The 18,326-nt window shown below is 41.1% G+C and overlaps 1 protein-coding gene and 1 pseudogene across 8 annotated transcripts in view; one reads left to right on the plus strand and one right to left on the minus strand.

Moving 5' to 3' along the window:
- Positions 1 to 18,326, plus strand: part of TNRC6A (trinucleotide repeat containing adaptor 6A) — a 202,108-nt gene that overhangs the window by 11,291 nt on the left and 172,491 nt on the right. The gene's annotated exons all lie outside the window — the stretch shown is intronic.
- LOC307198508 (5'-AMP-activated protein kinase subunit gamma-1-like) lies at positions 79 to 14,956 on the minus strand (annotated as a pseudogene). Its single transcript has 3 exons — positions 14,792 to 14,956; positions 4,034 to 4,182; positions 79 to 1,071 (listed from the first exon to the last, which is right to left on the minus strand). The product of its transcript is annotated as a 5'-AMP-activated protein kinase subunit gamma-1-like (transcript).

The raw sequence follows: 18,326 nt of genomic DNA on the forward strand, positions 1-18,326 counted from the left end.
ACTGTGAGGTTAAGGACACCTAAAAATTTATTCTCCTTCCTTTCCCCATGCATTCTCCAGCTCCCAGGTAGAAGGGTAGGGGGGCTCCTGAGCACGGAACAGTCACCAGGTTTTATCCGTGATTCCCAGAGCTTTAGGCAGGCAGTGAGTGAGGCACATCCGCTGGTGCTGCCTGCCCTCTTCCCTCAGCTCAGGGCTGCTTCTCTCTGCCTGTAAGCACTAGGTCCTACAGGTTGTCAGATAATGATACAATTCCCTTGACCACATCACTCTCATCCACCACTGCAAGCTGGTGAACCTCTGCTCCCACCAGCCTATTGATGATGGTCTCCAGCGTCTCATGCAGGTAGCACTTGAGGACACATTTATAGTAATGTGACTGATGTCGCAGGGCTTTGGCTACAGACACACCTAGGTTGTTGTAGGTCTTTTCTGCTGCCTGATAGATAGCATCAAACTTGTAAAAGATGTTTACCACATGACCTTTCGCATTCACCACTGGCAGGGCTGAGAACTGGTGCTGTACAGAGATGCCCAGAGCCACATACAGCAGATCATAACAGTGTTGGCATAGAAGCTGATTTGTAGCTCTTCCAGAGACTTAGACGTGAACTCTGGCTTGGGAACTTAGTGATAAACAATTTGAGGAACTTGAGACTGCATTTGTGGATGAGGATGTACAAGATGTTGCCTGATTCTGGGTTAACAACTGGCAGCCTGTGGATCTTGTTTTGAATTATTGAAGAGACAGCATCAAACATGCTGGCATTAGGAGAAATGCAGGCAAGTGGTTTAAAGAAGTCCTGTATGTACACCTCCTTCCAAGTTTCTGTCTTGTGTTCTTCCAACTCATAGATCTGTACCAAGGCTGATTTATAGTAACGGTGCAGGATATTGATGAAATCAGTGGTAGTCCACACGCCCACAAGTCCTTGCTTTTTGCTGTCCCAGAAAGGGGCAGCTTGTATACCATTAGTCACCAAACCAAAGAAAGCTTTCTTCACCTGCAGGGAAGTAGCAACTACAACCAAATTGGAGCTTGTGAGAATCAAGTCATAGCAGCAAGAGACTCTATAAAGGAAGTGTATATGCTGTTGTTAGATTCTGGGGTCTCTTGAGGACGCTCATTTTTCCAAAGTTGGAAACTCTCAAGACGTGGCCATCTCCATTGCAAGAGGCACTGGCTGGGTTCATTCACTTTAGGAACCTTGCTTTTTTTTTTTTTTTAAATAGAGATGTTTATTGCATTAAACTTCCCTCTTAGAACTAGTCTTGCTGCATCCCATAAGTTTTGGTATGTTGTATTTTTGTTTGTGTCAAGATATTATTTGGTTTCTCTTTTGATTTCTTCTTTGACCTATTGGTTGCTCAAGAGTGTGTTGTTTAATTTCCACACATTTGTGAATTTTCCAGTTTTCCTCTTGTAACTGATTTCTAGTTTCATATCAGTCAAAAAATATACTTGGTATGATTTCAGTCATCTTACAGTTGCTATTTGCTAGGTTTGTGTTGTACTCTAACATATGATCTATCCTGGAGAATGTTCCATGTGTGCTTTAGAAGAACGTGTATTCTGCTGCTGTTGGGTAGAATATTCTATACATGTTTGTCAGGTCTATTTGGTCTAAGGTGTAGTTCAAGTCCAACGTTTCATATTTATTTTCTGTCTGGATAATCTATCCATCATTGAAAGTCGGGTATTGAGGTCTCCTACTATTATTGTAGTGTTGTCTATTTCTCCCTTCACATCTACTGGTATTTGCTTAATATATTTAGGTGCTCTGATTTGGGTTGTCTATATATTTACAGTTGCTGTATTTTCTTTATTAATTAACCTCTTTATCATTATATAGTGACCTTCTTTGTCTCTTGTTAACACTTTTGACTTCAAGTCTATTTTGTCTGATATAGGTATAGCCACTCCTGCTCTCTTTTGGTTTCCATTTGCATGGAATATATTTTTCCACCCCTTCAGTTTGAGCCTGTTCATGTCCTTAAGTCTGAAGTAAGTCTCTTGGAGGCAGCATAAAGTTGGTTTCTGTTTTTTAATCCATTCAGCCACTTTGTGCCTTTTGATTGGAGAATTTAATCCATTTACATTGAAAGTAACTATTGATAGGTAAGTACTTACTAATGCCATCTCATTAATTGTTTTCCAGCTGTTATGTAGTTCCCTTTTTCCTTTCTTTCTCTTTTGCTGTCTTTCTTTCTGTACTGGTGATTTTCCATAATTAAATGCTTTGACTCCCTTCTCTTTATCTTTTGTGTATCTACTGTAGGTTTTTGCTCTGTAGTTATCATGAGTATTAAATAAAACATCTTTTGGACATAACAGTGTATTTGAAGTTGATAACTTAACTTTGACTGCATACAAAAGCTCTATTCTTTTATTCCCACCCTATATTTTATGTTTTTGATGTCACAATGTACCTCTTTTATATTGTATATTCACTAACAAATTATTGTAGCTATTGTTATTTTTAATACTTTTGTCCTTTAAACCTTTATACTAGAGTTAATTGATTAACACACTACCATATAACAGTATTAGAGTATTCTGAATTTGACTATATACTTACGTTTGCCAGTATCTTTTATATTTTCATGTTATTTCATTTCTGCTTGAAGAACTCGTTTCAGCGATTCTTTTTTTTTTTTTTTTTTTTTTTTGCCGTACGCGTGCCTCTCACTGCTGTGGCCTCTTCCGTTGCGGAGCACAGCCTCCGGACGCGCAGGCTCAGCGGCCATGGCTCACGGGCCCAGCCGCTCCGCGGCATGTGGGATCTTCCCGGACCGGAGCACGAACCCGTGTCCCCTGCATCGGCAGGCGGACTCTCAACCACTGCGCCACCAGGGAAGCCCCAGCGATTCTTGTAAGACAGGTTTAGTCATGATGAACTCCCTCAGCTTCTGTTTCTTTGGGAAAATCTTTCTCTCTCCATTTCTCAAAGACAACTTTGCTAGGTAAAGTATTCTTGACAGTTTTTTTTTTTCTTTTAGTAATTTGAATATATTATCCCACTCTCTTCTGCCCTACAGGGTTTCTGCTGAGAAATTCATTAATAGCCTTATGGGGGTTCCCATATAGGTGAGATTTTTTTTTCTCTTGCTGCTTTAAAAATTATCTCATTTTCTTTGATTTTAGACAATTTTATTCTACGTTGTCTTGGAAAACATGATTTGGGTGTTGAAATTTTACAGTCACCTATTAGCTTCATGAACTTGGATGTCCAAATCTCTCCCTAGGTTTGGGAAGTTCTCAGCCACTGTTTCTTTAAATAAGCTTTCTTTTCCCCCTTTCCCCCTCTTCTTCTGGGACTCCAATAATGCGTAACTGTTTCTTTTAATGGTATATCATGATTCACATAGGCTTTCTTGACTCTTTCATTCTTTTTTCTTTGACTTCTCTGACTGGATGATTTCAAATGATCTGCCGTCTAGCTCACTAATTCTTTTTTCTGCTTGGTCAAATCTGCCAAAGCTCTCTATTGAATTCTTCAGTTCAATTATTGTGTTCTTCAACTCTAGAATTTCTACTTTTTTTTAATACATAGTTTCTGTTTCTTTGTTGAACCTCTCATTTTGTTCATGCATTGTTTTCCTAATTTCATTTATTTATCTGCGTTTTCTTGTAGTAGTTCATTGAATTTCTTTAAGAGGATTATTCTGAATTCTTTGTCAGACAGTTCATAGATCTCCATTTCTTTAGGGTCAGTCATTGAAGTTTTATTAGTTTCTTTTGGTGGTGTCATGTTTTCTTCATTATTCATGATCCTTGTGGCCTTGTGTTGGTGTCTACACCTTGAAGAATAGCTTTATAGACTGGCTTCAGTAGGCAAAGCCCTTCACCTGTCAGCCCATCCAGAGATTCTAGGTGATATCCATAAGTGGGCAGGCCTGGTGCCTGGGTCAGCAGGTAGGAAGACCTGGTGCCTGAGTCCTTGGGGGTGGACCTGGAGCCCGGGTTCACCAGGCAGGCCTGGTGTTTGGGTCTGCAGTGATGGGTCTGGGACCAGAGTCTGCATAGTTGGACCTGGATCCTGGGTCCACAGGGGCCAACCAGGTGCTGGGGACCACTAGGGTGAGCCCAGCATCTGGATCCACCAGGGCCAGTTGGTATTTGTCCAGTGAGTCTTCTGCTGGAAGTGTGATTGTATCCCAGCAGGTACACAAGATGATCCACTGGGTAAGGAAGGAAAATAGTGGAACTTCTATTTTTATTTATTCCTTACCTCATTCCTTTTCGTTTCCATTTCATGAATGTTTTGTATGTTTTTTGAATGTTTTTCCATACTGAATGTTAATGCAGTAGTACACATACATAAACTATAAATAAATACACACATTTGTGGGGGTGAAGGTTCACATGTCTACTGCTGAAGTGAGTGTTCAAAAGAGTTTAGAGACCATTGCTCTAAACCACCACCTTCTACTTTCTCTTTTTTTAAATTTATTTATTTATTTATTTATTTTTGGCTGCATTGGGTCTTCGATGCTGCACATGAGCTTTCTCTAGTTGTGGCGAGCAGGGGCTACTGTTCGTTGCGGTGCGTGGGCTTCTCTTTGCAGTGGTTTCTCTTGTTGCGGAGCACAGGCACTAGATGCACGGGCTTCAGTGGTTGTGGCTCGTGGGCTTTAGAGTGCAGGCTCAGTAGTTGTGGCACACAGGCTCAGTAGTTGTGGCTCGTGGTCTCTAGAGAGCAGGCTCAGTAGTTGTGGCACATGAGCTTAGTTGCTGCAGCATGTGGGATCTTCCTGGACCAGGGCTCGAACCCATGTCCCCTGCATTGGCAGGCGGATTCTTAACCACTGTGCCACCAGGGAAGCCCCTACTTTCTCTTCAGAGAGAATATAACTGATTAACTTACAGCTTCCTTAATTACCAGCAGACCTAAAGATATACTCTTGCCACCTTGATAGAGCTGTGTTTTCTAAGTATCCATAAAACAATATCCCTACCAGTTCTTAGAGACAGTGAATTTAGAAATTTTACTTATTATCATGGATCTCACTCTCAGATAGTAAATTGGAGAGAGTAAAATAGAGAATGTGTTCCCTGTGCCTCATGAAGTTAACTAGTTGCTATTAGAGATGCAATAAAAAGTAATTCTGTCCTCTGACCAGCTGAGAATAACATTTTAAGGTAAGGAATTGCCTATTCATTGAGGCATAAATCAATAACTGGAGTCGACTAATGATAGACCAGGGAACAATCAGGTACAATGTAGTAAATTATGTTCTGTCATCTTATAATTCTTAATAACTCAGCTGTCACTCTAGACATTTTTGCATCTTTGTCTGGAGAATGGAAAGAAATAAAATTTAGGCTGATATTACAGACAAGGTAAAAATCTGGGGTGTGGGTGGAAGGAAAGTCTTCATAGAGGAGACTCTTAAATTGGGTGCTGAAGGGTGAATGAAAGTTCACAAGGGTGACGGGGGGAAAAGCGGAGGGCATTCCAGACAGAAGGAATAAGATGGGCACAGACACAGGTGGAAGACATCTCCTCTGGGGAATGGAAGGTAGTGTGGCCTCGCTGAGGCATACAGAGGCTGCGAGCGTTTGTGAGAGAGTACAGGAAGGGGAGGTTGAAGAGGCAGGGTGGGGGCCAGGTAATATAGTCCTTGAGAGTTAGACAAGCCTGGAATCAGATTCCTGCTCGGCGTCTTACTAGCTCTGTGATTTTGAGCAAGTACCTCTGTAATATTCATAATTCCCTATCTGTAAATTCATAATAACAAACTAGTACCTACCTCCTAGGGTTACTGTGAGTTTGAAGTAAGAGAATCCCTTTTAAATGCTTAGAAAGGCACCTGATCACATGGCATCATTAAGGTCTCAGTAAATAGAAAGTGTTATTGTTGCTATTGTTATTGTTATACTAATAACAACGTGTGTGTGTATACACACTAATAACAACTATTGTTTTATATGAATCAAGGGACTAGATTGTGAAATGGCTTATATATCACGTCAAAGAGTTCAGGCCTTTTAGGTCAGTGTTTCTAAAATGTGATCAATTAATCTGTAAAACTAATGGTCCTCAAGCAGCTTCTGTGGCGCAAGTAATAAAAAGATATGTTCTTTAAAATTTTATGAATTTGAAATGGAAGAAAAAGTATCAAATACCATTATGTTCTTAATAATGGTTCACACATATGGATGGATCAAATCTGTCAGACACTTAACAAGATGTAGTTAAAATCAGTTACTAGGATATAGTTTATTTTAGCTATATCATTGGAATATTACTGTTTATGTGTGTAAAATTTGCATTTTTTGTTGTTACTATTGTGTTATGGCTCTGATTAACAAAAATAGATTAATGACTAAAAAGTGGTTCATTGAAGTGGAAAAGCAATGATAAAAATAGTAGTATAGGGCTTCCCTGGTGGCGCAGTGGTTGAGAGTCCGCCTGCCGATGCAGGGGACACGGGTTCGTGCCCCGGTCCGGGAGGATCCCACATGCCACGGAGCGGCTGGGCCCGTGAGCCATGGCCGCTGAGCCTGTGCTCCGCAACGGGAGAGGCCACAACGGTGAGAGGCCCATGTACCGGAAAAAAAAAAAAAAATAGTAGTATAAACTCTACAATTCAGAAGCATAATTAGTGAACAGGACTTCAGGATCTATTGGGACAAGAGCATCTGTGAATGTGATTATTTCACCCAAGCAGCTGAAAGGGAAAGTGTGAACGGGAAGTGTGGCTATGAATATCTAAAAACTGGATTTTATTGAACAAGGGATTTATCCCCCCTTGCGCACTCTGTATTAGAAAACCCTGTCAGAGAGCTTCGTGATGCTCTCAGAGATTTTACATCATTTCCAAAATAGCATAACCTTATAGGTCAACCAGTAGTTTTTCTGGGACCAAGCACAAAATAATATTTTCTGGTATGAAATTGATTAATTTTATTTCTAAATGCAAAGACACCAAGGCAACAGCATCAACAGATACAAGTCATGCTATGGCCAACATGCTTATAAAACCAGCCTCAAATTCAAGACAAATAAAATGCTGAGGAAGAAAGCCAAAGTGGCCACAAGCAAACCTAATGTCAGGATAGTATGCTGCATAGCACAAATGGCACACAAAGAGGGTGGGACTATTACTGTTGTACTGATGACAGCCAATATTTTGTTTTACAGTTGAGTGAAACCACTTGTGGGAAAAGAATGAACCGGCTTTTTGCATCTCCGTGGTAGCTATATGAATGAGAAAGACATAATTTATAATTTTGAATTCTCATTATCAATTAATCTAATATTTTTGTGAGATATGATGCAGGTTAGAAGTGTGTTTGAGGTAATGCTGATGGAGGACCAACCATGCGTCCAGCAAAAAAAGGCTTGGTGTGTCAGTATCTATTGCTACAAAATGTAAAACAACTACAAACCCTAGTCATTTCAACAGTAGGAATTGATTAATCTCATGAGTCTGTAGGCCCGTGAGGCTCCTCCCCATCTCAGCTAGGCTCCTCCAGGTGTCATGCTAGAACGTGGGCAAGACCAGCTACATGATTTGTGGAGCTCAGTGCAAAATAAAAATGCATGGCCCCTTATTCAAAAGTTACTAAGAATTTCAGGGTCATGACAGCAGAATATGAAACGAAGCATGGGACTTTTCTTAGCACAGGACGCTGTGTGACTACAAAGGCCCCTAGCCATGAAGCCAGTCCTGGCTGTGGGTGGTGTAGGCAGCTCTGCTCCTCTCAGCTGGGTTCTTTCATGTGTCTCCTCTCAGCTGGGTTCTTTCATGTGTTCTTTCATGTATCAGCATGGCTAGTCTGGGATAGACTTGGCTGGGACAAGTTGGGTAACTCTACTCTATGCATCTCATCTTCTAGCAGGCTGGCCCAAGCATATTCTTAAGGCAAAGGCAGAGGAACAAGAACAAGCAAGCCCAAACACGCAAGCACTCTTCAGGTCTCTGCTTTGTCACATTTGCTACCATCCCATCGGGCCACAGCAAATCCCACTGGGCCACAGCAAGTCCCATGGCCAGCTCAGAGGTAGAGTGGGAGGGTGCTACCACACTGTGACAGAGGGCATGGACATAAGGAGGGATGAAGGGTTAGGGCCATTTTTGCCATGTACCTCACTTGACTACTCAAAAATAGTTGTATCCAGGTGCTAAAATTGCACGCTGTTTTATTTACCAAGAACAGTTACGCATGCTGATCCTCTCTAAGTGTTGAAGAAGTAACAAAAATTGTTAGCACAATCAAATCTCCATCAGGGAGCCCATGTCTTTCCCGTGTGTTTTGTGAAGAAATGGGCAGCGTGTACTAAAACTGTTTCTCCACCGTAAAGCATGCTGGCTATCCAAGGGGAAGGTACTCATGTGAATAATTGAAAGGAGGGAGGAGATAAGACTTCTTTATAACACCAATAATGCCAGGGAAAGCCAGAAACCATAAATCTGGGTCATTACCAGTGTTGTAAGGAAATGTTATCTCAGTGATTTCAAGTGGGTGTCAACATGCCCTGGGCAGTAGCTTGAAAAGCTCAAACCTCTCACTTCAGGCCCAACCTCTTAGGACATTCAGTGCCAAGGATAAGATATCAGGAAATTGAACTGTGGTGAAGAGGCTCTGTTAGCAGGCATTGACTCTTTCCTAATACTTGACTTTTTTCATTTTCTGGAGAAAGACATCAACAACATATTATTGGGCATATTTAAAAAACATTCACTATGCCAGAAAACATGGAGAAATTCTTTCCAGAGCTGAACCCAAACAAAAAACATTAGAAATTCATTTGCAACTACCATCCAAGTTAAAACATCCAACCATCCAGCCTTTGAATAAGATATATTCTTTGACTTACTTGCTTGTGAAAGCGGCCTTTAGTGAGAGACTTCACCACTTTTTCTAGGTATAGGTCCCATCCAAATATACACAACCGTCTGTAGGGCCACCAAGCATTTGCTGCCCATAATTCTTAGTTATGCTCTCTAGTTGAGCAGAACAAAATAAATGGAATCTGTCATTAATCCAGATGCACATATATATGTGTGTATGTTATATACTTTAATGATTGATTGCAAATAACAGTATCCCTTTCGCTGACTTGATATTTCTCATCATCCTACTTTTGCTATTTCAACTCTCTCTACCCAAACTCAGGATCTGAGTATATTTGAATACTTCTTTTTAGTAGGCCTGGTATACTGCACTATCCAAACTCTTGCTACTTGTTATCCAGAATTCAGGTACCAAGTATATGTATCTCTTGCTCTATGAACTTGATTTCCAAACTCAAACTCAGGAGATAAATAGGCTTGGATAACAAGGGATACTTGAATATTATTAATTTTTAAGTTAATTTATACTCATTTTATTATTTAAAAATTTTATGAATGTTAACCTAAAATTGGAGGTTTTCAATATGCTCCAGAGAGCTAGTAAGTAGATATTAGACACTGAAAGTTTAAGAAACGCTGCTTTCCTTTAGGGAATGAGGGGGTCATTGAAAGATGCAAAGATTTTAAACAGAGGGGAAAATAGGGTCAGATCTGTATTTTCAGAAGATTACTCAGGTAGTAATATAGTGTTGAGTTTGGAAAACGGCACATAAAACTGGATGCTGGCAGACTTGATTTTAACCCTTCTACAAATACTCGCCAGTACTGAACGCCAGTAGCAGAGCTCAGATTTGGGGACACAAAAATGGAAAGACTGCAATGGGCCTTTTGTCCTGGATCCAGCCTAGTGGGAGTGATCACTATTCAAACAAATTACCCAAAGATTAAATTACAATTGTGCTAAATCTTGATGAAGAATGGAGATAGAAACCATTCTTAGAGAAAGATGAGACATGGAGGTGAGAGAGGAAGGAATTAAAAGATGATTCTGCATTCCTGGTTTAGAGCCTGAGGTAATTAACGAAGAAAAGGAATTGAAGAAGAGGAGCGTTGGCGTCTTTTGGTAATTAAGTTTTGGACATGATGAATTTGAACTGCCTCTTAGGCATGTAGTATAGTTGTCCAGAAGGCAAGTGTGTATATAAACGTGGAGAGAGAAATCTGAGCTGCAGATACATATTTGGGGATATAGGATGGACTGGTAGCCATGGAGATTGACTCAGCTTGTCCACTGTCCTTAATAGCTTCTTCTCTGGCCTCAGTCAAGCCCATAGACAACTGTTTCTGTAGGGCAGGATATTTTTTTTAACCAGTTTCCATCTCCTTAACCTCCACTTTGAACCTACCCACTTTGGTTTAGTTTTTATTGTTTTCTAATGCCTTGAATCTATATTTCCATTATGGAATTTGTTTTTCTCTTTGGTTGCCCAGCTTCCATTCACTCTACTTCTGCTAACAGCTTCTGGGTTTTGCCTGAGGCTCCAGCTCTCCCCCACACTTTCATCCCATGTAGTTCTGGCAGTATTGACTGCACCCCGAGTTTGGGGCAGGGGGTGGGCATGCCTGTGATGTAGGCCTGGCCAACCAAAGTCTCCTGGTCACAGTGATTAGCTCAGGGTTAAGCACATGATCACAGTAGAAGAAAAGAGATGCCATGAAGGTTTTGCTGAGATATCTGGCATACACTCAAGAGTTCTTTCCCTCTTAATATAAACCTAAAAGCACATAGGGATAACATTTCTACAGCAGTCCTGTAGCCACAAGGAATTTGAGAACAGAGCCAATACTAAGATAGGAAACCTGAGAAATGAAGGAAACTTGGATTTCGGTGATCTTGTTGAGTTCTTTTACTTTGAGAATTTAACCCATTAACATTGATCGTGATTACTGTTTCTTCCCATTGAATTTGTTTATTTTTATTCTTTTTGTACAGTGGTTCTCAGATACATATGTCCCCATCCCAGAGATTCTAATTCATTTGGTCTGGGGTGTGCTCTGGCCATCAGTATTTTTAAACCTTCCCCATGTTGTATATGCAGCCAGCTTTGAAAATCCCAAATCTAGCAGTCACTCTTGATTTTTTAAATGTTTTATTATAAAATACCTTATGTACAGAAATATAAGACACTCAGGGGAAAAAAACATAAAGCAAACAAAACAACATTTTTACGTTGAGAAATGAAATATTTCCCGCACCCCAGAAGCCTCCTGCATGACCCATTCCAATTCATCTTAAATCTCCTGTCAGATATCTTCCCATCAGTATCTAGATTGACTTTGCCTCTACAGCCCCCTTGGAATAATTCAAGCCACGACCTACTTTCAGACCCTTTCCTGCCCCCTCCAATGTTGAAATCTTATGAAATTCTAGTTCCAGTTTTTAATTTTTCTCACAATAAACATATCCGCATTTATTTAGATATAGTCATAAGTTTTACTAGTGTTTATAAACACTATGTTTCTTGTATCCACCACTCCTTTCTCTAGAACTTGCAGTGTTGGAAGCTGGAGCATTGTTAGTCCAAATGAGGATCCCTGTTCTTATTTCCGGAGCCAATTCCTGGGATTTTAAGGGATGGGGTAAATGTACTGCCAGACCAGGTAGTTTATATTCTAGGGGTCGAGATATTCTATCCTTCTTGGTAGGTAGCTGAGTATTCTCCGGGGCACTGCTTGCCTCCTTCGGCTGCCCCTGCAGTTATTCTGAAGCATCCTACCTTGGAGAGCTACCCATGTAGCAATGACAGGACCAGGCACTGGGGACAACCTTTTCTCTTCCTCCCCAACCTCAGTCCCTATTGTTTTGGAGGCCCCGTTAAAAAGGCTCTGCTTCCCCATCCAGGCCAGCCTTCAAGTTCAGAGCCTTCTCCAAGAAAGGTATTTATTCCCCTATTCAAAAAGTAGTCCTGGGGTCTTTATCCTGGGAACTTTATCTGCCTTGAGCTGCCAGCTAGAGGGCGATATCTGATCCAGCCAGGCCAAATGCAGCCCTGTATTTAATTACTTTAACAACTGTCCAGGCGGACCTCTCTCTCTCTCTTCTGCTTGTTTACTCTAATCTTGGATTTCCCCCTGGATTCCTTAGGAAGAGCTACCTTCCCTCAGGAGTGTTTAGTGTCAAGTTTCTCCACCCTAGTTTTGCCGTTGATTGGAACCCTTATATATTCTATCTTACAGGAATTCTTCATCATTTCTGATTTACTAATAGGACTCTTCCTTAGTTTTGGCAGTTATAGATCTAAATGCAAAATTTGCCAGACCATATAGATATTTTATATATAAATAATATATATTAAATATAAATGATTTTGTATATGTAAATAATGCATATTTTTCTGTCATTTTAGTGGAATTTTGGAACATGGAAGGTAGATACCTGTGCTGAGAAAATAAAATGGTGAGACTGGCATAAGATGGCATCTCATAGGGAACAGCCATATTTTTAGCATCTAAATTTGGGCCTTAGTGAGTACAAGAGTATACTTACAATTACTTGTATTTTAATTAATGCTCAATTTGCTAAATTTTTAAATGTAAAAACCCAATTTTCCCTAAGCCTTTAACATATAACTCACAGATGATATTGTTGTATTTATAAGTCTTATCTAAAGTTAGACTCATTTTCATTTGTTCTTATATCAGTGCTAACTTAGCTTGTAAATTTGACATAGTAAATTCTCCTAAATATTTAACATCACTTACAAACTTGATTAATAACATTCCCTTAGCTTTGGCTTTTTTTTTTTTTTTTTTTTTGCGGTACGCGGGCCTCTTACTGTTGTGGCTTCTCCCGTTGTGGAGCACAGGCTCCAGACACACAGGCTCAGCGGCCATGGCTCACGGGCCCAGCTGCTCCGCGGCATGTGGGATCTTCCCAGACCGGGGCACGAACACGCGTCCCCTGCATCGGCAGGCGGACTCTCAACCACTGCGCCACCAGGGAAGCCCAGCTTTGGCATTTTTTTTTTTTCCAGCTTTGACATTTTTAACCACAATTACAGATTTTATTCTCTTCAGTGCTTCAAATGTCTTACAAGGCAGACTTATAAATGAAACAAACAAAATTGCTAAGCACTGAAACACTATTTACAAACCTAATAAATCTGAAATTGTTTACTAATCCAGAAGTTTTTAAGCATTCAGTTTTAGTCTAAGTCAATCAAATTCTCTTAACTATTTTTTAATTAAAGTCACAAATCTTCTTACATCAATCAAATTCTCTTAACCCAACTTTCTGCCTCCTTCACCTGTTTGTACCCTGGTAACTGAAGGTAGCAGAGGAAAAACATGCACGATTAAGCTTATTGGTTTTGCTTTAAATTTATGTCCATAAGTCTCCAGTAAGCTCCTAGTACTGCCTCTAATATTACATTTCCCTAATATATTTACTCTCCTGTTTTCCCAGGTAGCTTTTTTTTTTTTGAAAAAGGGGAGGATGGTTATTTATTAGCCTTTTTTCATCTTTTGAAATTTTTTTTTTCTTTTGGCTGTGTCACACGGCTTGCAGGATCTCAGTTCCCGACCAGGGATTTAACTGGGATATGGCAGTGAAAGCCCGGAATCCTAACCACTAAGCCACCAGCGAACTCCCTAAGATTATTATTATTTTTAATTATGGTAAAATACATAATAATATAAAATTTACCATCTTAACCATTAAGTGTCTCAGATAACTTTTCACAACTTGTCTCTCCCTACTCTCAGTGGATGATCTCATTTGCTAAGTAATTGTAAACATTAGAAGCAATTAGAAAAGAATGATTTTTCTTCCTCCCACTGCCAGATTTACCAGGCTACCTACATCTGTGCCCTTTGAATCTGCTCTCCCTCATCTAATAGTGGAAGAACTGTCCGTACCAATCTCTCCCCCTGAGGCTTAGATCCTGTCCCTCTCACCTGCTGAAGGACTGTGGGCCCAACATTATCCCCATCCTCTCCTCCACTCATCCTTTCCATCACCATGCAAAAGTGCTGTCTTTAAAAAGCAAAAAGACTAAGTTTTCTTTGGCTTTTCCTTTCCTTCCAGCTACTTCCCCATTATAGGAAAAGTCGCTCCAAAGAGCTGTCTACACTGCTTTCTCACCACTTCACCTCATATTCCCCGTTCTCTCTTTAACCCACTCCAGTACTGCCCCTAAGCCCCATGCTTTAGAGGACCCCACTCAGTTCCCCCCATGAGGGGAACACAAACCTTTGGATTTGCCACCTCCCCAGACCTCACTCAGGATGCCTAGGACCCTGTCTAAATGGTCCCAAACCAGCTCCCAGGGCCTATTAGGGGCTGTTCCCCAGATCCAAGGGATGTGGTGTATATATCTCTACGCCTCAGAGATGGCTGTTGACTAGGGTGGAGGGTTGGGGAAGCATGTGTAGGTGGAACTTGGATATTCAATCTGGAGGGAGAGAAGAAAAAGCTGGGGGAGCAGGTCAGGGTACCAATTCTCTCTATGCCAGTTCCTTCTGGTAAGGAACTTGCCTTCCAATATGTAATAAATACAATAATATTTTATTTAGCAGTTTGCTTGACTGATAAAATTTAAATGTTTAGACGTGTGATGTGTAGACCTCCACTTGTACTTTTGGCCCCATGATTGCCCTCTCCAATCAGATTTTTACAAGTCCCATGAATCCTCTCTAGTGAAGGTTGCCGATGACCTGCAGTTTGCCAATCCAATGCCCACATCTCTGTCGTCATCTTCCTCAACCTCTCAGCAGCATTTGACACAATGAATCACTTTCTTCTCCTGTGTTCCACAGCACCAAAATCTTGGCCTGCCTCCTGTTCCCTCTTGGTTTGGCCCGTTTGTTTTTTCCTCCGCCTCTTCCCACTTGCCCTAAATATGCCCCAGGGTTCAGGCCTCAGACCTCAACATCACTCCACTTAAATCCTTTCCTCTGTTATCTGAGGTCTCATGTCCGTAAATACCACCTGCGGCTGGCCCAACCCCTGGGCCTCGGACCGGCAGTGGTCCACGTCCTGGTAGGAACCGGGCCACACAGCAGGAGGTGAGCCATGGGCCAGTGAGCGAAGCTTCATGTGCGGCTCCCCATGGCTCTCATTACCTCCTGAACCACACCCTTCAACCCACATCCACGGAAAAACTATCTTCCACGAAACCGGTCCCTGGTGCCAAAAAGGTTGGGGACCGCTGACCTACGGCTGATGACGCACTCCTAGTTTCCCTGCTTATCACCACCACGTGGGTATCTAATAGGCACTCCAAACTTTACATGTCCAAACTAGAATTCTCAACTTCCCTTTAACAAACCTGTCCCCCCCACCCCAGTATGTTTCCGTCATCCCCCCCAGACGTTTAGTCCAAAATGCTACATGTTTTTCCTGATTTCTCACTGCCTCACATCCCACACCCAGTCAAGGCATAGGTAAGTTCTTTGGTTCTGTCTTCATAACCTGTCTTCAGACTAGTCACTTCTCTCCAATTACACTGCTACCGTCCTCTTCCAAGCCAATATCATCTTCCACCTGGACTCTTTAAGGGGCCTCGCAACTGGCTGGCCTGCTCCCACTCATACCCCTCCTTACTACAGACTACGAATTCTTTTTTCTTTTTGGCCGCGCCTCAAAGCTTGCGGGATCTTAGTTTCCCGACCAGGGATCCAACCCGGGCCCCTGGCAGTGAAGGCGCCGAGTCCTAACTGTGGACCGCCAGGCAATTCCCAACAGACTACTAATTCTTACAGCGGCCCCCATGGGCTTTTAAAAACCATAAATCAGACCACATGACACCCTTGTTCAAGACGTCCCAAAGACTTCCCTTCACATTAAAAATAAAATCCAGACTCTTCCACGTGGTCTACAAGGCCCTACGTGACCTGGCATCTGCTTTGCTTTCAACCTCCTCTCCCCATTGCTCACTCTGTTGCAGCCGTAGTGCTGCCTTGCACAGTCTGGAGCACACCAAGCTCGTCTCTGCCTCTGAAACTCTATAGTCTCTCTTTGCTGTGCATGGATGCTTTGCTTCTGCATGGTTTGCTCCTTCATACATTTTAGATCTCAGTTCAAATACCTCCCCAGAGAAGTCTTCGATCCAGAGTACACTCTCTTTCATGTCTATCACCTTAACCAGGCTTATTTTCTTCATAGTATCAATGACTTTTTAAAAATTGAAGTGTAGTTGATTTACAGTATTATACTAGTTTCAGGTATATGGCATAGCGATTCAGTATTTTTGTAGATTATACTCCATTAAAAGCTATTACAAGATAATGGCTATAATTCCTTGTTATCCAAAATAACCTTGTTGCTTATCTATTTTATATGTAGTAGTTAGTATCTGTTAATCCCATAACCCTAATTTGTCCCTCCCCCACTTCCCTCTTCCCTTTGGTAACCACTGACTCATTTTCTATGTTTGTGAGTCTGTTTCTGTTTTGCCTATACATTCATTTGTATTATTTTATAAATTTCACATATATGTGGCATCATACAGCATTTGTCTTTCTCTGACTTATTTCACTAAGCATAATATTCTCTAGGTCCATCCATGTTGCTGCAAATGGCAGAATTGCATTCTTTTTTATGGCTGAGCAATATTCCTGTGTGTGTGTGTGTGTGTGTGTGTGTGTGTGTGTGACATCTTCTTTATTCATTCATCCGTTGTGGGCACTTGGATTGCTTCCCTGTCTTGGCTGTTCTTATAAATAGTGCTGCTACTACATTGGAGCGCATGTATCTTTTTGAATTAGTGCTTTTGTTTTTTCTGGATCTATACCCTGGAGTGAAATTGCTGGATCACACGGTAGCTCCAAGTTTTGTTGTTAGAGGCCCCCCCATACTGTTTTCTTTAGTGGCTGTGTCAATTTACGTTGCCACCAGCAGTGCACCAGGGCTCCCTTTTCTCTGTACCCTCTCCAACATGTATTATTTGTAGACTTTTTTTGTGACAGCCATTCTGACCGGTGTGAGGTGATATCTCATTGTAGTTTTGACTGGCATTTCTCTAATGATTAGTGATGCTGAGCGTCTTTCCATGTGCTTGTTAGCCATCTGTATGTCTTCCTTGGAAAAATATCTATTCAGGCCTTCTGCCCATTTCTTGATTGGTTGTTTGGTTTTTTTAATGTTGAGTTGTATGAGCTGTTTATATATTTTGGATATCAACCACTTGTCGGTTGAGATCATCATTTTTTTTTCATTTTGTTGATGGTTTTCTTTGCTGTGCAAAAGATTTTAAGTTTAATTAGGTGCCATTTTTTAAATGTTTGCTTTTATTTCTTTTGCCCTAGGAGACAGATCCAAAAGAATATTGCTATGATTTATGTCAAAGAGTGTTCTGCCTATGTTCCCTTGTAAGAGTTTTATGGTTTCAGGTCTTACATTTAGGTCTCTACACCATTTTGCGTTTATTTTTGTGTGAAGGAATGTTATAATCTCATTGTTTTACACGTGGCTGTCCAGTTTTCCCAGCACCACTTGTTGAAGAGATGGTTTTTCCTCCATTGTGTATTCTTGCCTCCTTTGTCATAGATTAATTGACCATAGGTGCATCAGTCACTTTTGAAATAATACTAGTTGTGTATTTGTTTGTTCTCTGTGTCCATCTCTGAGTAGAACTTAAGCTCACTTAAGGCAGGGACGAGATGCCCAGTACTTAGAATAGTGTGAAAATTCAAGCAATAACATTTCAAAATAAATGTACATTAGATAATAAAATTCTTCTAAGTATTTCATGCACCTTAAATAATATGCAAAACCCACAAATTATCACAGGGGCCGTGAAAACTTTCTGCTGAACCAAGAGGTTCAAGTTGGACCTAAATAGGTTCATCGTCCCGGTTCTTGGTTTTAGACTTTCCCACGTTTGTCAAGTCACTTCTCTAGGAGAGCAGATTATTATCTCAGGGAAACTGAGGTTACAAGTATGGGAACTTCAGACAGTGATTACAAGCAGTAACGGGGGAAGTGGGATATGCTTTCCAGGTTGGGGCAATATCAGCTCCATTTTAACAACCTTGACCCTCTCTCATAGTTAAGCTCTGTGTGATCTGTTTATGATAGATATCTAGCCTGTCTCTTTCACCTAGAATTAAATGTTAAATTCGTAACATAAGCATCATTTATTCTTCACATTTAGCCAATTATTTATTTATTTATTATAAATTTATTTATTTTATTTATTTATTTTTTGCTGCATTGGGTCTTCATTGCTGCGCACAGGCTTTCTCTAGTTGCGGCGAGCTGGGGCTACTCTTAACTGCGGTGCGCGGGCTTCTCATTGCAGTGGCTTCTCTTGGTACAGGCTCTAGGCACACGGGCTTCAGTAGTTTGTAGCACACGGACTCAGTAGTTGTGGCGCACAGGCTTAGTTTCTCTGCAGCATGTGGGATCTTCCCGGACCAGGACTTGAACCCGTGTCCCCTGCGTTGGCAGGCAGATTCTTAAGCACTGCACTGCCAGGGAAGCCCCTAGTCAATTTTTTAAAAAAAATCTTATTCTTCTT

This window comes from Stenella coeruleoalba (assembly GCF_951394435.1).
Source record: "Stenella coeruleoalba genome assembly, chromosome: 15".
Lineage (NCBI taxonomy): Eukaryota > Metazoa > Chordata > Mammalia > Artiodactyla > Delphinidae > Stenella > Stenella coeruleoalba.